Raw genomic sequence first — 21,737 nt, forward strand, 5'->3', positions numbered from 1 at the left:
TGCAACCTCCAGTGTATGTGTGCATGTGTGTGCATGCACATAATGTGTATGTAAAACCTCTCTATCAGTGTACACTGCCATGACTGGGTTTTGTCACGGACAGAATGGAGGGTGGAATGGAGAAGAGGCAGTGGCATAGACTGAGATGAATAAAAATTTGGTGGCAGAGAAAACCATCCAAATAGGCATCATGTGCTTCAGAAACAACTACCATATTAAATTAGGTAATCTAGCCATAATTTTTTAATGAAGTATAGTTCCCACTCCAACCAAAACTCCATCCTGGCAAGAAACAGGCAATTGGCCTATGTGCTCTGGAGTTTTTCCACTGGAAAGTGGGCAAGAGCTTAGATGCCCACAAGCCATTGGCACTCCTGGTCCATAATAGTGTAACAAAGATCACCCAGGAAGAGAGAACTGTCTCCAAGGCTAAAGTGGCATGTACTCATCTCCATCAGGCACAGACTCCCTTCTTTGTTCTGATTTTTTCTCATTATCTGAGGCAGTGGTAACCATGCCTTTTTAGGCTGCGTGACTTTAGAAGATCATACATTTTAGCTAAAACTCTTGTGACTAACCAAATATTCCTTGTTATTCTTAATAAATACATTTATTGCAGTCAAAAGACCAGGACATGACAGTAAATAACTCTTTCATAAAAGGCTGTTTTCCAACCACGGTAGAGCACACTTTATGTGCACTATCTTTTTCCTTTCAAGATCTGTCAAAAGAAGGACTGGGGTTTTATTATTGCCGGACTAACATACTTTCTCTCCTCTTAATACTTTCTAAATTATTTTTATATATCCCATCCTATGCCACATGAATCTCATGATAGTTTAGTTTAAGCATACTAAAAGCATACTAGACTACAATGGCAGTATCTCCCTATATAGCCCAAAGGATGTATGAGCCAAGCAAACAAGCTGAGAGAAGTACCGAGCATGTCCCAACCTCCGGAAACCATGGGAGAATCTATCATGGCAAAAGCTTCTTCTTGCTGCCAGAAAGATAATGCAGCATAATAACCAGCAAAAGCTCTCAAAAGGACATGCTCAGGTGATAGTGGAGTTTCAGGTAACACCTCCTTGGAAAAGTTCTCATCTGTGGCTAAGGATTAATGAAGGCTGGGACCACATGTTCTGGTTGGCCAATTTAGGCCCTGAAAAGGAGAGTCAGATGAATGGCCAAACCTTTGACTGGAAAGGGCTTGTGATCCATCACCTCTACTTTTGAGGACAATAAAGAATAAAAGGCTTATAGGACACAGGAGTAAATCTTAGATGAGCAAGGTATGGATATCTTTGTTGAAACATGAAGTTAAGTATGAAGTGGAGAAAGCATAAAATACGAAAGAGGTGAAAAACTATTTCAGTAGCTAGTTGGTTACACTTATTTATATAGAGGTGGTTCAACCTGCTTATCCAGAGTAAGGCTGGCAATTTGGGAATGTGCTCTGGTTTCACAGGTTGATTGTGGCACAGTGGCTATTGATTATGAAGAGGTGTTTTATAAATGAGTGTTTTATACCTTGAGGCCCATTGGGACATTCTCTGTGGCAAGCTCTGGTTAGTCAGGTTGATCCCTATATCTGGAGGAAAGTGAATACAGGCATTCCTCAACTAATGGAAATGATAGGTTCTATAGGTTTCTTCTTAAGTTGAATTTGTATGTATGTCAGAACAGGTACATTTTTATGTGTAACTCCAGCCAAATATAGATACTTTTTAGCTTTAGATATCGTAGGGAAGGGTTAACACTCCTTTGGTATTTTGTTATGCTGTCTGTGTCCCTGTTCTTCTGAACACCTCACTTTCTGTCCCTGTGATAATTGGATTTTGAAAAACTGGCTTGTTATGTAAACAACAAGGATTGTGATAAAGCTTCAGTGGATACACCATTTCCCTATGACCACTCTTTCAGAAGTGAATTTCTCTTCTGAGGGGCTGATTTTTCACACTTCCTGTTGTCTCACCCCTATTCCCACAATATCTGTTTTGACTTGGGTTATCTGAGTCCACACTCAGATAATGTGGGATTTTCTGCCTTACTATTCTGGGATATTGGGCTGTGTGGAAGCACCCTCAGATATTCCAGTTCGAAGCAGATATTGTGGGATTTTCTTCCTTGATATTCTGGGTTATATGGCTGTGTGGGAGATCCCAGGAAGAGAAGAAGCATTTTGTTCTCTATGTAGGCTGGGAGTATAGCCAAATAATGTTCATAATGCGAACGGGTCTAATGCATACATGAGCATAACTGTAGTAACTGCTGCAGATCTTACCCAAAGCAGAATTATTCATGCAATCATAGGGAGCAGCAGCTTTTGTAAGGCAGCTTCCTCTCTCCCTTTAATTTCTGGTGCCAGCATTGCTATGTCTTCTGCCTCTTCATTTTTAGGAAACAGCCTCTCTATCGAAGGCCAATTGTCCTTGATCCTTAGCAGCAATTGGGAGAATGGGTTTTCATCAGGCAAGCTGTCAAGTACTTCTATCTGCTCCATAGGTCAAGCCTTTATTGCTCTTAGAAAGTTTAGTTTTTAACCAAAAGTTGTCTATATGCCTTTAGTCTTCCACAAAGTTTGATTTTATGATCATAATGTTGAAGAGAGGAGAAGATGGTTGAAAACAAATACTAGAAGATTAAATAGAAATCCTCCAGTCTGTAACAACTGTGCCATGATGTCCTCCTGTTGAAGTACTCCTGGGCAGTTCCAGATAGGCAGTTATCCTAGAACCATCCATATTTTAAAAATATGGATGTTCCTGGGGGCCTGTCCACACCCAACCCAGAAAGCTTGTGCTTTCTGGGGTGGGTGTCCAGATGCTCTTGTGGGAGTGGTCCACAAGAACATCTGGAAGCCCTCCCCCAAAGTTCCCAACCCCCCTTTTAAAGTAAAGAAAACTTACCCAGCCTCCATTGCACTCTTTTTGCAGCTCTCCTGGCACATAGAAATTATGTGCCAGGAGAGGGGGGAGGAAAATCGCTCCTTCCCCCCTCCTGGCACATCATTTCTATGTGCCAGGAGAGCTGCTGCAACACTATACTGGAGGGCGGGTAAGTTTTCTTTACCTTTAAAAGGGCTTTGGGAGAGGGGGGTGGGTATTCCCAGCTTTTTCCAAGAAGACGCAGAATAAATACACTATCTAATTAATTTTTCCCGGTTTGCAGCAAATTAATCCAGGATTGTCCAGGACAGCCCCTTCTTTATTGTGTGTGTTACCGCAATAAAAGGGCTGTCTGGATGCGGCCCCAGTTTATATTCTTTTGTTCCTGAAGATGTTGTAATTTAAAAAAAGTCACGAGCACATTATGCTTTCTATCAGTGTATCTTGAATATTTAAATTCTTATTGATATAGTGGATTATTTATTTATTTATTTATTTGCAGTATTTGTATACCACCCTTTTCAAACCTGAAGGGGATTCAGGGCAGTTCATAGTGTTGGCAACAATTCAGTGCCATCGATAAAAACAGTATAAAACATCCAAATTGACACTCCCCTTATAAGCATTAAACATTATTAAACACAGCACATATCACACAAAGACATAATCATTGTATAATACTATATATTATTATTATTATTATACAGTAACACAAGAAATATATAAGAAATACCATCACAATACAGTAAGCTTGACCATATTCTTCATCTGACATGACAGTAAGCCATGTAATCAAGTTGATTTTTAAAATGCTTGGCATCACCTGATGTATAAAAAATAACATATCTCTTATTGATAATAGTGTTTTCCATAAACAGAGGAAAAAAGAATATTATTGTTCATGCTCCTTTGTTGTGAATCTTTATAACACTAAAATTTTGTCTTTGTTGAAATACAGCTTTATTTTTACAAAATAGAGTGATGCATAAATTAAACAAATAGTTCTTCTTAAATTGTGCTTTGCTGAATGTTTGATAATTTCAGTTTTAAAACAACAGTAACATTTCAGAGAAGTTGAAATATTCTCTTTTTGAAAAAGCAGCTAGATATTGCTGTTTAAAATTATCTTTCCTCCTAGTCAATTTTGACTTTTTTCTTCCTTCCTTGACTGATTGAAGCTAATCAGAGATCATACTTCCTGATATTACCATAACAATCACTAGGCTCTATTTTCCACTGTCAAACAGTTTTTAAAAATATGGCTTTTGAAACTGTCAGAATTCTTTGCTAAAACAACTTCCATTTTTTTTGCTAAAACAACTTTCAACCTGTGAAGCAATGTCTCTGCCAAAAAACAGGTTGTGGGAATAATATAGTGCAATTATAGCCAAAAAGAGTCCTCAATCTCGGTATTACTTAGGCTTCCCTTTGGAATTCTAGGTTATTTCTTGTCTCGCACCTATATTTCAGGACATGGGCTCTCGGCAAGGTGTTACATCATGCTGCTTTCATTTTATTATATAACAGGCAATGCCTTAAATTTAAAAATCAACCTGGTTGCATGTCATACTGTAATGTCTGAATGAAAAAAGTGGTCAGGCTTACAATATTGTGATAGTATTTCTTATACAGACTTGGAAAGGTCCTCATGAAACACAGTTCTCATTTTTTTCACAGATTATGAATACCACTCCCACAGAGAGTTGAGACTACAGTTTAAAAGATAAAACCCAGCAAGCTACAAAAATAGCGACTGTGTACAATGTCAGTCCCCATGTGATTATGTGATTATAATTAATGTTATTGTTTTTAATCTGCTATGTATTTATGATTTTACATTGTTATTGATATTGTGGCATCAAATTGCTGCCTGTGTTAGCTGCCCTGAGTCATCCCCCCCCCGGGGGGGGGGGTGAGAAGGGTGGGGTAGAAATGTTGTAAATAAATAAATAAATAAGGTGCAGAAGTGAACATTCAATAAGTCCTCGAATGTAGTAAATAAAGCGTAATCCCTAAACATGGTAAAAAACTTGTTTTGGAAGCCATGTTTTCAGGTGTTTCTGGAAAACTTGAGGAGTGGGGGCTACCCTAATCTCTTTAGGGAGGACATCCCAAAGCTAGGGAGGCACCACCGAGAAGGCCCTCTCTCTCGTCCCCATCAATTGTGCTTGAGATGGAGGTGGGATGGTGTTGGGGTTCAGCCTGAGTTTGAACTTGAACCTGATTCTCTGTTTGTTCCTCCTGATGCTAATGAAAGTATATTTACTGATGCTAGTGGAAATGTATCTTTTGATGCCAATGCTCCTGAAATTAGTGAGGAAGAATCTGCTGTAGGTTCGGAAAATGCCAATGTTCCTGAAATTAGTGAGGAAGGAACTTCTGTAGATTTGGAAAATGAAAGTATCAGTGTTAATGAGAATGTTGCAGAGGGAGACCTTGAACTTTCCCTCCCTTCTGCACCTGTTAACTGTAATGACAACAGAAGGAGCCAAATTTGGGAAGACAGAAATAAAACACTCAGTTTGCGTCGATCCTCCCGAATTCAAGAATTAAAAACATTAGCTTCAAAACAGAAGGGCAGTTCACGGAACCGATTCTTGAGTTTTAATTGCAATACGGCAGGCTGATTCCCTCAGTTCAGGCATCGTTTCAGAATTGATGAAGACCTTGGCAGTTCTCCCGGTTCCATGGCCATAGTATGGAAAGATTTCTAGGATATCAAGTACGGTTAGTGGATTGCTAACAGATTCAAGTATTTCTCAGAGAGGCTTTTGGTTTTGCTTTGTTCATGTAAATTCATGTTTGCTGATTTTGCTGTGGCTTTTGACTTGCATTTTTCCTTTATTTTGTAACCATTTTTCTTCAATAAAAAAGGATTGTTTTTCACAGCCAAGTGTGGTGGATAGTTATCTTAGGCCTCGTTCTCTGCTCTGGATTGCAACAGTATGCCTGAACTCCCATCATCCCTTTGATTTCTACTCCACCAGGATTACTTTTGCTGCTTTTTCTGGGCTTTGTGATTTTGTTTGGATTACTTTTGCTGATTTTTCTGGGCTTTGTGATTTTGTTTCCCTGCTGAGACCAGGATTTCTTCAGGATGTCCAATCCTACAGCAGCACCAGCACAGGCCCCCACCGTAGCAGACTTCCAAGCATTGCAAGCTCTATATGCCACTCAACAACAGGAACTGGCAGGTCTTAGAGCCAGGGCTGGGGCTCATCCATCATTAGCCCTGCCAACCAAATTTAATGGGGATGCCTCTGCGGTTCGAGTTTTCAAAAGACAATGTATTTCCTTTTTGGCAGCCAGGGAGGCTGAATTTTCCACAGAAGAAAACAAAGTAGCCTTTATTTTCAGCCTTTTGGAAGGGCCTGTGGCTCTTTGGGCTACCACACTACTTGATGCTAATGCCCCTGAAGTGAATTCTGCTCAAGCCTTTTTGGATTACCTTCAACGCACGTGGGGTGGACAGGTGACTCAGGAGTTGGTGGACCGCAAGATGCGTAGGCTACAGCAAAGAGACAAGCCTTTGGCCCACTATATTGCGGAATTCAAGGCCCTGGCTCCTCAAGTGGGTTGGAATGATGTGGCTTTTCGTGGACAGTTTCTGGAAGGGTTAACCCCAGAACTACAAGGGGAAGTGTTGCGGGTGGCGGACCTTCCTGCCACCCTCGATGGTCTCATCACTCTGAGTCTCCGGCTGGATGGTAACTTACACATGCGGCGGCAGTGGACCCGTGGAGCGTCTGAACGGCCGGTCCCGAAGGGTGTCCCGATCCCTGGACCCAGGGCACTCAGCCGGCCAGTTTCGCCCACGGCAAGTTTGGATGAGGAGGAGCCGATGCAGTTGGGGCACATCTGCCCCAAGATTGATGCTGCGGAGAAAGCCAGGCGCCAGCGTTTAAACCTCTGTTGGTACTGTGGAGCAGCAGGCCACTTTTCACGGGAGTGTCCAGCAAAGCGGCAGCCGGTGCAGAGGGCAGCGTTGGCGTCAGTGGAGTTGCCGGAGAGGGAGGATATGCCCCAACAGCCGGCGGGGGAAGGCTTCGACCGGGCGTAGAAAGGCTCGCCGGCTCGGTCACTGCTCCCCCCACAGAGCCACAAACTGGAGTGCTGTTCCTGTTATTGGTCACCCTGTGGTCGGCCAAGAAAGGACCCATGTTAGTCCATGCCATGGTGGACTCGGGTGCGACTAACAACTTTATTGACCGGGACTGTGCAGACTCCTTAGGATTGGATTATTGGGATCTGAAAGATCCGAAGGTGGTACAAACCATCGATGGCCGGCCTTTGAAATCGGGGCCAGTGAGTCAATGGACAGTGCCTACAAGGATGTGGGTTCGAGAACATGTGGAGGATATTTCTTTTCTAGTGACCAAGGTTCCGCATTTTCCCATCGTGTTGGGTGTCGCTTGGCTGACACTGCATGACCCCCAGATTTCGTGGGGATGTCGGGAATTACAATTTGCTTCAGAATATTGTCACCGAAATTGTTTGGTGGCTCAAGTGTGTCAGGCCGAGGAAGTCGAGACCCTTGTGACTTTGCCCAAAAAATATTCGGACTTCTGGGATGTATTCAGTGAAAAGGAAGCTGAGAAGTTACCACCCCATAGGCCATATGACTGTGCAATTGACCTGGTGCCTGGGGCCCCGATCCCTCGGGGCCGGTTATATTCTCTCTCAGAGCCGGAGGTGGTGGCCCTACGGGATTTTATAGATTCCAATCTGCGAAAGGGGTTCATCCGGCCCTCGCAATCACCGGCTGGAGCCCCCGTCTTGTTTGTCAAGAAGAAATCAGGGGAGCTACGATTGTGTAATGACTATCGGGCGCTGAATGAGATTACCATCCGAAACCGTTACCTGCTCCCGCTTATCCCCGAGTTGTTGGACAGACTGCGTGGGGCGCAAGTCTACACCAAGCTTGACCTTCGGGGAGCTTACAACTTGGTCCGGATTCGGGAGGGTGACGAATGGAAGACCACGGTCCACACTCGTCTAGGTTCCTACGAATTTCTTGTAATGCCATTCGGACTTTGTAATGCTCCTGCCACGTTCCAGCACTTTGTGAACGACGTGTTCTGCGATTTTTTGGACCGTTTCCTAGTGGTTTATTTGGATGATTTTTTGATTTTCTCCCCGAACCAACAACTTCACAATCAACATGTGTGGGCTGTGTTACAGCGGTTGCGAGATCATGGATTATATGCCAAGCTGGAGAAATGTGCTTTTGACCTGACTGAAGTTGACTTTTTGGGATACCGAATCTCACCTCAAGGCATCGCCATGGACCCTGCCAAAGTCGAGGCAGTGTTAGGATGGAAGGGTCCCACTAGTAAAAAAGATATTCAGAGGTTCATGGGCTTTGCCAACTACTACCGAAAGTTTATTCCTGACTTTGCCCATTGGGCGGACCCGATTACACAATGCCTGCCGGGAAAAACCCCGTTTCATTGGACGGAGGCAGCGGAGATTGGGTTTCAGAAGCTGAAACAGCTATTTACCTCTCAACCAATCCTCCAACATCCGGATCCCCAGATGCCGTTTGTGGTACAAGCAGACGCTTCAGATGTGGCCATTGGCGCCGTGTTGTTGCAGCCCGCGGGACAGGATCTAATGCCCTGAGCCTACTATTCCAGACAGCTGACCACACCAGAGAGGAATTACACCATTTGGGAAAAAGAATTACTGGCCATCAAAATGGCATTTGAGAACTGGAGACATTGGCTGGAAGGGGCACGTCACCCCGTGGAAATACACACAGATCACCGCAATCTTGAGCACCTCAGGACGGCAAAAAAGCTCAATCAACGGCAGCAGCGTTGGGCGCTCTTCTTTGAACGTTTCCACTTCCAGATCCGTTATGTAACTCCGGCACAGACGAAGCAAGCAGATGCTCTATCAAGAAAACCGGAATATACAAGAGGCAGTGAAGAAACTTCAGAGGCACCCCTGTTGCGCCCTGAGAACTTTGCAGCCACCATGGTGGCTGGGAAGACCAATCAGTCAGGCCCTACGGATCAAAGGAAGACGAGGACAGCGATTCCAGATGCATCTTCCCTACCAGAACGCATTCGAACCCATCAAGAGCAAGATTTGTGGGTTCAGGAACAGCTGGTACGGGGAGTACAGTTTCCATTTCATGTCAAAGAAAGACTTCTGTGTCGACGCTCTCAGGTTTACGTGTCATTGGGACCCGAGAGGGAAGAGATCCTCAAGTTATGCCTCAAGTCGGCCAGCGGGACACTTTGGCCTATTCAAGACGCTACAGTTGATTTTGCGAGACTTTTGGTGGCCAAAGATATGTCGGGACGTTGAGAAATATGTGGCCACCTGTCCGGTATGTCAACGGGCCAAGCATCAAGTGGGCAAACCCGCCTGTTTACTACAACCAATGCCCACGCCAGCCAGGCCGTGGGAAATCATCTCAGCAGATTTCATCACAGATCTGCCAAAATCCAATGGAAATACCACAATCCTAGTGGTAGTGGACTTATTCACCAAGATGGCGCATTTCATCCCTTGTGCCGGCTTGCCATCGGCAAGAGAGACAGCGGATCTGTTCCTACACCATATCTTTCGTCTCCACCGATTACCCAAGAGCCTTGTTACCGACCGAGGAGCACAATTTACCTCACAGTTTTGGAAGGCGGTTCAACAATTATTGGGCATTGACGCCCGGATGTCTACCGCGCACCATCCTCAGACGGATGGCCAAACAGAGAGGGTCAACGCTACTTTGGAACAATATCTACGATGCTATGTCAATTATCAACAAGACAACTGGTCATCCTTGCTTTCACTGGCAGAATTCTCTTATAATAACGCCACACAGAGTTCCACCCAGGAGGCTCCGTTCTTCGCCAACTATGGATACCACCCTCGCTACTACCCAACGATAATAGAGTTGGAAATGTTCCGGCCGCAGAAGATTGGCTTCAGGAGTTAATCGCGGTACAAGAAGTTCTAAAGGCACAGCTGGAGCAAGCCAAATTGGATTACAAACGGGCTGCTGAAGGGCCGGACATCCAGGTAGGCGGATGGGTGTGGCTGTCTACCAAACATCTCCCCCTCCAACGACCCTGCCGGAAGCTTGATGCTCGGTTTGTGGGACCTTATCGTGTGTTGGCTCATATCAACCCAGTGACTGTCAAGTTACAACTTCCCCGGGACATGCGTATTCACCCTGTGTTTCATCGGTCTTTGCTACGACCGGCTGATGGGATACGTCCAGATCCGGGGAGGGGACCGCCACCTCCCCCAGTACTTCGGGAGGGGGAAGAGGAGTTTGAAGTTCAAAACATTTTAGATTCCCGCTTCCGACACCGCAGACTACAGTATCTGGTCGACTGGACGGGGTATGGACCTGAGGAGCGATCCTGGATTGATGCTCGGGACGTACATGCTCCTGACCTTGTCGCACGCTTTCATCGAGATTACCCTGCCAAGCCCCGGCCTCGGGGAGGGCCAAGGGGGGGGGGGCTTGGGGGGGGATAGTGTTGGGGTTCAGCCTGAGTTTGAACTTGAACCTGATTCTCTGTTTGTTCCTCCTGATGCTAATGAAAGTATATTTACTGATGCTAGTGGAAATGTATCTTTTGATGCCAATGCTCCTGAAATTAGTGAGGAAGAATCTGCTGTAGGTTCGGAAAATGCCAATGTTCCTGAAATTAGTGAGGAAGGAACTTCTGTAGATTTGGAAAATGAAAGTATCAGTGTTAATGAGAATGTTGCAGAGGGAGACCTTGAACTTTCCCTCCCTTCTGCACCTGTTAACTGTAATGACAACAGAAGGAGCCAAATTTGGGAAGACAGAAATAAAACACTCAGTTTGCGTCGATCCTCCCGAATTCAAGAATTAAAAACATTAGCTTCAAAACAGAAGGGCGGTTCACGGAACCGATTCTTGAGTTTTAATTGCAATACGCCAGGCTGATTCCCTCAGTTCAGGCATCGTTTCAGAATTGATGAAGACCTTGGCAGTTCTCCCGGTTCCATGGCCATAGTATGGAAAGATTTCTAGGATATCAAGTACGGTTAGTGGATTGCTAACAGATTCAAGTATTTCTTAGAGAGGCTTTTGGTTTTGCTTTGTTCATGTAAATTCATGTTTGCTGATTTTGCTGTGGCTTTTGACTTGCATTTTTCCTTTATTTTGTAACCATTTTTCTTCAATAAAAAAGGATTGTTTTTCACAGCCAAGTGTGGTGGATAGTTATCTTAGGCCTCGTTCTCTGCTCTGGATTGCAACAGATGGAGAGGAGAAGATCTTTGTGCCCATGGCATTTCATGGAAGGTGATGCTGTCTTGAAAATAGGTTGGACACTTAGTGTATTGGTTTTAGCATTGGACTATGACTTTGGGGACCAAGATTTGATTTCCTGGGCAGCTATGGAAACTCACTAGGCGATATAGGGTGAGTTTCATACTTTCGGCCCAAGAAAACCCTGGAATAAATACACCTTAGAGACAACATAAACTGAAAACGACTTAAAAGCAGACAATAATAGAACTTCTTGGATACCTGTTATATTACCTTGACAATCCGAGGCTGGAAAAAGCTATAACGCTAGGGAAGATCCCTTGGAGAGGCCTGGGACTACATCCAGTTCTGGGTCTAGACAGTATACTCTACACGCTTTTGTTTCTACTATTCTGTAGCAAGAGTGTGGGCAGCTAACATTATACACAACCCCACCTAAAATAGTTAAATGAATGGATCATTTGGTGAATGATCATTTGGAGGTGAGATTATAGTTGCTTTTTTGTACCATCAATATAGGCATAGGAGAGAACAGAAATGGAAGGACAAATAAATATCTGCCTTTCTGTATCAAATAGTCATTGGATCTGGAGAACAGGCAGGTCTCCTACTTTCATTTCGATAATTATGTCATTACTGCAGTGGTCCTAGTGCACACAACATGCTTTAAATCCTTGGTCATGCCAAACATTGGAAAATTACTTTTTTGGACTATAACTCCCAGAACCCCTAATCAAGGATTCCAGGAGTCATCCTCAATATTGTTTCTGGCTTTTATTGCCTGATTGAGATGCAAAGCAGTTCACAACATTAAAAAACAAAAAGTAAAATTTTAATGAGCTATTTTATATTGATAACCACTCCTAGAAGCTTGATTTTGCATGTTCTATGGCTAGAGAATTTCAGATGGAGCTAGACATATAGTTTAACAATTATGTAATTGTAACATCACTACAATGTGTGAGTGGTTGTGCCAATATGGTTCCACTTTTTAAAAAAAAAAAAATCCCATTTTTAATTGGGGAGAAACAGCATCAAGAAAAATGTGGAAGAAAAAAAGATCAAAATTTCTTAATGTTTAGGCAGAAAGTATTTCTCACTTATGTTACTCTGGGCACATCTACACTGTGCAATTAATGTTGCTGATGGAAGCCTGGTTCTGCTTTCTAGTCTGGCACAGTGTTTTCTATGGTTCCATGGCAAATGTCTTGATTTGAAAAACAGATATCAGTTTCCTTGCTGTCAATCACCAATAACTCTTTAATTGTAATTTTTATTTTTGCTGTCCAATTCGATTTCTTCAACAGACAATAAATGCCACAGAGAATATCTTAGGTACAGATTATTTGATTAACAAGTAATGGCCTCTCCAGTGCTGAAGTCTGAATATATTAGAGCAGCTGCTTACCATGTTGTCTGTTGCATAAGTACACATAAATGAGACAATAACATCTTTTTACACAAATTACCTGGAAACGTCTGAATTAATAGTGCTATTATTATGCATCAGAAACAGTGTTTTAATTGCTTTGCCTCTTCCTCCAGCACATATATGCCACCCAGAGACATTCTTGGAGTTAGATCATGTTGCAAATTCACATGCAGCATTAGGGAAGGCAGGTCCACATTTTCTCTGCATGAGATGAGACTTGGGTTCCTTGCACCATTAGAATCATGGGGCTTTTTGCTCTTTTGCTCCACTTACTGATACTAGGTGGTGGAAATCAAATGGAAGGTATGCCTGTTATGAGATAACTTGACATGAGGCACCCAAAATAGTAGTTCGGCCAAGAGAAATAGAGCCACCCTGGGCAGGATGTATAACTGGGAGGTGTGCCAGAACCAGGATGATAAGTAAGGGAAGTGAGAAAATTCACAAAGCAAACACATTATCGACCAGCTCTTTTTCTAATAAAATGTATTTAAAGTCTTTTCCGCATTTTGAATTAAAATAATTTAAAATGGCACCCATGGAGTTGTGGGGAAACATTAAATGATTACAGAGAAAGGAAGTACACCCAGTGCTCTGACTGACATCCTGTTAGTGAATTAAGATGGTAAAGATTAGACTTTTTTAGTCATTGTGGAGGCCGGAATTACCTACTGATCATGCAATGACCCCAACCCCCCCCCTCCCCAATCCAATTTTTCTCAGCTGAAGCCACAACCACCCCATCAACCTGGCCTTTTCCTGGTAGAGGAGAGTAGAGGAGCTCAGCTGTTTTCCTATGGCTAGAAGCTGTGTGCCAGTCACCTCAAAGGAACTCAAGGAATCATGCATCCAATTACAAAAGTCAACAAAATCAAACTTTTTGTAATCATCAGAAATGGGAGTAGCACAGTTTAAATCAATTTTATGCTGATTTTAATTATGTCTTTATTTTTTTCCATCACGTTAACATTTTAAATATCACAAATGGTACATTACAGCAGCCTACTGTAAGATCTGCACATTTCACATCATATTCGTGTAACACAAGCCAACAAGCATTTTTCATCAGATATAATTTTAGGTCATTCTTATAGAGTTTTTGGTGCTGAATTCATATCTGTGTTTATTTTTTCACTATCACGTGTAGTTTTTGCAATGAGGCTAATCGAATAATTAATGCATCTACGTACTGATATCAATAGAATCTAATCACAAGCCAACAAGTATTTTTCATCAGATATTATTTTAAGTCAGCTTTATAGCATTTTTGCACTGAATTCAGATATGAGTTTGATTTTTCACATGTAGTTTTTTCAGTCAGGCTAATTGAATAATTAATGCATTTACGCACTGATATCCATTAGAGTCTATTGATATTATTTGATCAGCCTCATCAAAAAAACTACACATGATAGAGAAAAAATAAACACAAATTTGAATCCAGTGCAAAAAGCTCTTTGAGAATGACCTAAAATCATATCTGTTTTTTTTTTCGTGTCAGGAGCGACTGCAAGTTGCTTCTGGTTTGAGAGAATTGATCATCTGCAAGGATGTTGCCCAGGGGACGCCCAGATGTTTTGATGTTTTACTATCCTTGTGGGAGGCTTCTCTCATGTCCCTGGAGCTGACAGAGGGAGCTCATCCACGCTCTCTCATGATTCAAACCTCTGACCTGTCAGTCTTCCATCCTGCTGGCACAAGGGTTTAACCCATTGCGCCACTGGAGGCTCCTATCATATCTGATAAAAAGGTAGGCTACTTCTTCCTGTCACCCATACCTTCTTCCAGCAAGACCCTTCTTCTTTCCTCATTTGTCTCTGAGCAGGGGAGGGGAGATCTTCTAAGGCATCCAAAATTTAGAATGAACTAGGGATCAGGAAGAGGTTCATAAGAAAATCCACGGACAATTACTTCCTTCTAGCTCTACATAAAATTCAAATGTCATTGTCTCATTCAAAAATGATGTTCCCCTGTCTTAATTTTTCTGCAGTTATTTTTTGATGCCAACTATGTAGCACCTGTTTCCATGGGGTTTACTTTCCAAGAACCCTGATGGATACCTGAAATGATGGACTATACTTTGGACTATGCTTTGGCTGGAAACATACATACTTGGGGTGTATTTTTGGTTGTTGTTGTTTATTCATTCAGTCAGTCACTTCCAACTCTTTGTGACCTCATGGACAAGCCCACGCCAGAGCTCCCTGTCGGCCGTGGCCACCCACAGCTCCTTCAAAGTCAAGCCATTCACTTCAAGGATACCATCCATCCATCTTGCCCTGGGTCGGCCCCTCTTCCTTTTTCCTTCCATTTTCCTCAGCATCCTTGTCTTCTCCAAACTTTCTTGTCTTCTCATGATGTGGCCAAAGTACGTCATCTTTGCCTCTAATATCCTTCCCTCTAGTGAGCAGTCGGGCTTTATTTCCTGAAGTATAGAATGGCTTGATCTTCTTGTGGTCCAAGGTACTCTCAGAATTTTCCTCCAACACCACCGTTCAAAAGCATCTATCTTCCTTTGCTCAGCCTTCCTTATGGTCTAGCTCTGTCATCCATAGAATGCTATGGGGAATACCATTGCTTTAACTATGTGGATCTTCATTGCCAGTGTGATGTCTCTTCTTTATTTTATTGGGATTGGCCATTGCTCTCCTCCCAAGAAGTGAATGACTTCTGATTTCCTGGCTACAATCTGCATCTGCAGTAATCTTTGCACTTAGAAATGGAAAGTTTGTCACTGCTTCCACATTTTCTCCCTCTATTTGCCAGTTACTGATCAGTCCGGTGGCTATAATCTTGGTTTTTTATGTTTAACTTCAACCCAGCGGTTGCACTTTCTTCTTGCACCTTGGTTAGAAGGCTCCTCAGCTCCTCCTCATTTTCAGCAATTAAAGTGGAATCATCTGCATATCTAAGGTTGTTAAAGTTTCTTCCAGCAATTTTAACTCCAGCCTTGTATTCGTCAAGCCCTGCACATTGCATGATAATATAATATATTGTATGAAAATATATCTTGTAAGCCGCTCTGAGTCCCCTTCGGGGTGAGAAGGGTGGCATATAAATGCCGTAAATAAATAAATATAAATAAAATTGCATGATGTGTTCTGCATACAAGTTGAATATGTCAGATGAGAGTATACAGCCATGCCTGACCCCTTTCCAATCTTGAATCAATCCGTTATTCCATGGTCTATTCTCACTGTTGGTACTTGGTCATTATAAAGATTCCTCAGGAGACAGACAAGATGGCTTGGTATCCCCATACCACCAAGAACTTGCCACAATGTATTATGATCCACACAAAGGCTTTAGAATCTATACATATAATAAAAGTCAAAGTTTGTATGCGGCAGATAGAGGTGTGATGGTGTGGCGGTGTATGTGCCAGCATTCTGATTGGCTGCCACTGTGGTGCATATGGTCTCTGATTGCCCGGCTTCAACAGGAGCCCCTGTTGGAGAAAAGGGTTCATGACAGAAACGGAGACATGAGAGAAGGAAATTTGCATATGGTCTCTGATTGGCCAGCCTCAGTTCCAAGATTCCGAGATGACAAAGAGAGGAAAGGAAAAGGCCAGGGGCTGGGTCAGAAAATTACCAATACAGACCAAACTTGGCACACAGAGCCGGGGATGGACCACAGATTATGGGACTTGCAGTAACTTTGCTCAATTCCTGAGACCACTGCAACCCTCATCCAATTACCGAAAAAGACCAAACTTGGCACACTGAGTCTCCATGACGCACTCTACATCCTGGCGTGGTTTGGAGGAGGATGCACCACGGACGATGGGACTTGCAATATCTGCACTCCCTTCCTAAGACCATTACAACTGCCAACAATGATGGATTAGGACCACAATTTACACAGAGAGCCCGCATGACCCACTCTACATCCTGCTGCGGTTTGGAAGAATTTGACAATGGATGATGGGACTTGCAGTCACTTCACTCGCTTCCTGAGACCAGAGACCCTTGCCAATGACTGATCAAGACCAAACTTGGCACACAGAGTCCCCATGACCCACTCTACATCCTGGTGCACTTTCGAGGAGAACAGACCATGGATGATGGGACTTCAAGTACCTCCACTCCCTTCCCAAGATGGCTGCAACCCTCATCTAATGACCGATCAAGACCAAAATTGGCACACAGAACCCCCATGACCCACTCTACATCCCGATGCTGTTTGGAGGAGGACGGACAATGGATAATGGGACTTGCAGTGCCTTCACTCACATTCTGAGACCTCTGCGAACCTCATCCAATGACTGATCAAGACCAAACTTGGCACATAGACATCTCATGATCCACTTTATATCCTGGTGTCGTTTGGAAAAAAATGGGGATGGATGATGGGACTTGCAGTAACCTCACTCACTTTCTGAGACCAATGAGACCCTCGCCAATCAAGACCAAACTTGGCACACGGAGCCCCAATGACCCACTCTACATCCTGGTGCAGTTTGGAGGAGGACAGACCATGGATGATGGGACTTCAAGTACCTCCACTCCCTTCCCAAGATTTCTGCAACCCTCATCTAATGACCAATCAAGACCAAACTTGGCACACAAAACCCCCATGACCCACTCTTCATCCTGGAACAGTTTGGAGAAGGATGGACCACAGATAATGGGACTCACAGTACCTTCACTAACTTCCTGAGACCACTGCGAGTCATATAAATAACTGATAAAGACCAACCTTGACACATAATTCCTTTCTCAAATAACCCGGCAGCGCCGGGTCCCCAAGCTAGTAGTCAATAAAACAGAAATTCCCTTCCTTTCGCCATTATCCAGTGGATGTTGGCAATTTGGTTTCTTGTTCCTCTGCCTTTCTAAACTCAGCTTGTACATCTGGCAACTCCCGTTCCGTGTATTGCTGAAGTCTAATTGCAGTACCTTGAGCATTACTTTACTGGCATGTGAAATAAGTTTGAGCATTCTTTAGTATTTCCTTTTTTTGGAGCATCGGTAAAAGTGGCTATTGAATCTGTGGATAAGTATTTCATGTTTCAAATTTTGGATATCATTTCACACATGTGAAGTAGGCTACGGTCCACGAAAGCTGCAACAAACTCAATAGTCCTTCACATGCCAATGATTGTTTTCATTGCTATAGTATAGACAAGGTTGCCCTTTGGAAACTATTTTCCTGCACTCTTGATCTTGAAACTAGAGGCTGTAGCCTGTAGGAATGCTAGAAAGAAGGATAAAGAATGTACTAAATATTGGGTAGGTGGGGGAGTCGAGGAAAGAGTGAAAGAGCCTGCTGAGAAGCTTCTTTGTGGCAGAATGGTTCAGCAGTTTAAGCTAAATTGTATCCTTTCATCTGAAAGAGATGGAGATTTGGAGGTTGCAGATTCAAACTCTAGAAAATCCATTAGCTATGGTTCCACAAAGAACAGGATCACTGCATGAAAAGAATGCTAAGTGTTGTCTTTGTTCCTCTGCTTCCAAAAATAAATAAATCTGAAACATAGTTTTGATTAGCTGAGCTGAATATTTTCAATTCAAACTACTATGTTTTAAAAACACCCCATTCAGGCTAAAGTCACATGAAATCCCGTGAAAGGACATTTTATTCAAATGTCTTGGCTATTGAGGCCACTCTGGATTTGTCTAACTGCTTTAATCAGTAATTTGGAGATAAGATGCTTTCTCCTTGGGAGCCTGGTATATTTTTCAAATGATCCCATTTAAAACAGTGTGTCTTTGGGTGGCCAAATGTGTCTTGAATAAGTGCTTCAGTTATTCGTAAAGTTGTTTAATACAGTAAACTACAGTACAATATAGTGCCTGCATATAAAAGCCTTTCAGCCATTGTCCAAAGGCAAAAAGATATTCCTGGTTACTGGCATCAGTTCAAATACATGTGTTATTGGCCATTAAGATTCTAGTTGGTATATCCTATCAATGTGGTTTGTACTGTTTTATGTGGGTGCTCTGTGGTTTAGTGGCTGTTTTATGTCTATCAACAAAGTTGGATGCTGCAACATTTTTTCCCATGCTAATGTGACACTTAGCATGAAAAATTTCAGTGGTTGTTTGTGGCTAGCCTCCCCAAAAATATGTATGTGTGAGTAGCGTTTGGTCACTATACAAGTGAAACTGTTTTGCATAACCCAACATACCAGTTGTCAGCTGCCAAGGTTTTGGCATAGCTTGAGGGCTTTGGTTGCTCTTTACTGGCCCCATTTCTACTTTTTCCAGCTTGGTCTCCTGTCTTTTATTAAGAGAAATATGCCATGAAATCTCACCCCAAGATGTATTGTCTGTTTACACTCTTCTTCCTTGCATATTTCATGCTAACTTTTGTTTCTTTGTTTAAGGGAAACAAGTTTATGTTGGAAGGTTTGTGATACTTTGTGCACTGCGGGCAGTCCCTGAGTTACAAACACCTGACTTATAAATGACTCATAGTTAAGAACAGGGGTGAGATAACAGAAAGTGAGAAAAACCTATCCCTTGGAAGGGAAATTCACTCCTGAAAGAGTTATCATGAGGAAAAGGTGTCTCTACTGAAGCTTTCTCACCAATCCTTGTTTCCACAATGAGCTATTCCCCCCCCCCCTCAAAAAAAATCATATCAGTTTGACCAAAAGTGATTTGTAATATTTGGTGGTCCATTTTGTGTAATCCCTGAAAACAAAACAGGGAGGAGGGAACTGAAATGCTCGGCAAAATGGATCAAGAGAGCCAGATTTATCAGCTACTAAAGAGGATGGAGTTAAGTCTGCATAATACCTGAGGCAGTGGAAAAGTTCCCTAGGCTCATCCTCTAGGGAGGGCCTTGCTGGGCACTTGCTTTCCCAGCAGCACTTGTGTGTGGTGGGCATTGAAAAGTCACTGAGTTCCTCTTGGAGCATTATGGGAGTTGAAGTTTTTTATCTCTCTCTGTTTCTCAGCCAATAAAAGGCCTGGTTGTGTCCATGCTCTGATTGGCTGAGAATGGACTCAATTGGCAACTACAATTCTTATTTTTAAAAATGTTGTGGGGAAAACTTAAAATAATTATTTTAAAAATCAGTAGATTGATGAATTTTTCTGAAACTTGTAAATGGGGCCTAAAACTGAGGTAGGTTTTGTTGTAGTCAATGGGCTGAATCTTTGCCCAATGAAAATGGTAACACTCCTCTCGATTAGAGTAACTTCCCAGTAAACAGAACTAGGGGTTAGCCACAAATGGACCCCGAAAGGCATACCTTTTGGCCAAATTGCACAAGCCTCCTATATAGTACTGGAATAAAGATACACATGTTTAAAAACTGTTGTGTTAAATATAAGGGTTAGTTTCATATAGAGGCTATTTTCTTTCTGATCTACATCCTGCTTCCTAAACCTAGGAAATTCAGGACTAATTTGGATACATAAGTGCAAATGTTGTACTATTTGCAAATCATATATATATAGCAAATACTCATATCAGTATATTGTAAGTACAAGCAAATGGCCAGAAGTCAAACATCTTGTTTGTAAGTTCATAAGTACTCTGCCAACTAAGCAACATTCTCAGGTGGGTTCCAGTATATGTAAAAAATACTAGGAAAAATAAAAAAGTATATAGGTTTCTCCCAGATATTTTATCTGCAATTGCTTCTGAGAAGGAAACTACACAAAACTTGAAAGACATAAGTAGTAGCTTCATCCTTCCCCCTTAGCACATATACCTAAGTGTATGTATGTGCTGGACTGGGATCCTTCTATGGGGACAGATACTTTATTTCAGTTGAGACTTCCAAAGGATAATAATAATAATAATAATAATAATAATAATAACAACAACAACACTTTATTTGTACCCCGCTACCTTCTCCCCAAGGGACTCAGTGCGGCTTACATGAGGCCGAGCCCAAATACAACAAGACAGGCAATAAACAACAATACAAGCAATTAAAAATAAAAAAAACATAGACAATAAAAAAATATACAACATTATCAATAAGACAACACACAACTAAAAACAGTGGGAAGGCCAAATGTGCAGTTAAAATTGGAAATAATGTTGGGACATAGACAAAAAGGAGATAGTGGTGTTTGTGGAAGGGTATACAAGCAGACCTAAAGAAATGTAAAGTGCTTTGGAGAACAAAGTGCTATGGGATCATTATTCTGGGAAGGCACACTGGAACAGCCACATCTTCAAGCTCTTCCAAAAGGCTGCCAAGGTTGGGGCCTGTCTGATGTCTTTAGGGAGTGCGTTCCAAAGTTGAGGGGCCACCACCGAAAAGGCCCTCTCTCTCATCCCCACCAATCGCGCCTGCAATGCTGGTGGGATCGAGAGCTGTGCCTCTCCGGATGATTGAAGGGATCGTGTGGCAATGCAAATCACAGACATAGTATGTGGGGACAATGCAGTCCCTCATAGAATTAAGCTTCTGCACGTAAACTAATGTGCACAAACAGTGGTACCCCACTTTGCCACTTTGAAGTTTTGTCTGAACAAAGCTGAAAATCTGCCTCAAGCATAACCTCTGATGCTTCTTACCAATCTATAAACCCCAGTAGCTCATAGGAAGTAGCCATTGAAGAATAAGTCTATAAGGGTTAATACGGGAGGGAGTCTGGTAATACTTTATTTATTTATTTATTTATTTATTTACTATTTACAGTATTTATATTCCACCCTTCTCACCTCGCAAGGGACTCAGGGTGGATCACAATGCACACAGACGTGGCAAACATTCAGTGCCATCAATATACAACATATAGACAAGAGACACAGAGGCTATTTAACTTTCCAGCTTCATGAGGGTATGCGTTTTGAATTCTGACAACCGGGGGAACTGTTGCTTCACCATCCGATTGGGTACTTCCTCATTTTTTTGCATGCTTCTGGAGAGTTTTTTATGGCATCATAAATTAGTTACATTAGTCTCCTTGCATAAGCAGTACCTAAATTTCTTACTTGACAGCTGCAACTGTCTTTCGAGCTGCAAAGGTTGACAGCAAGCTAGACAAATGGCCAAGAGCTCACTCTGCCCCAGGCTGGCTTTGAACTCATGATCTCTCGGTCAGTAGTTATTTTAATTCAGTTGACTCCCAACCAGCTGTGCCACAACCCAGCCCATTTATTTATCCATTTATTGGATAATATTCAAATATTATTTTACCATGCTCTTGGTAGTGTATGTTTATACGGAATGAAAGATGCCCTC

The 21,737-nt window shown here is 42.5% G+C and overlaps 1 protein-coding gene across 4 annotated transcripts in view; it reads left to right on the forward strand.

Annotated features, from left to right (window-relative positions):
• The window catches only part of ADRB2 (adrenoceptor beta 2), an 81,052-nt gene that overhangs the window by 46,686 nt on the left and 12,629 nt on the right, over positions 1–21,737 (forward strand). The window lies entirely within an intron of this gene.

This window comes from Anolis sagrei, chromosome 2, assembly GCF_037176765.1.
Source record: "Anolis sagrei isolate rAnoSag1 chromosome 2, rAnoSag1.mat, whole genome shotgun sequence".
Lineage (NCBI taxonomy): Eukaryota > Metazoa > Chordata > Lepidosauria > Squamata > Dactyloidae > Anolis > Anolis sagrei.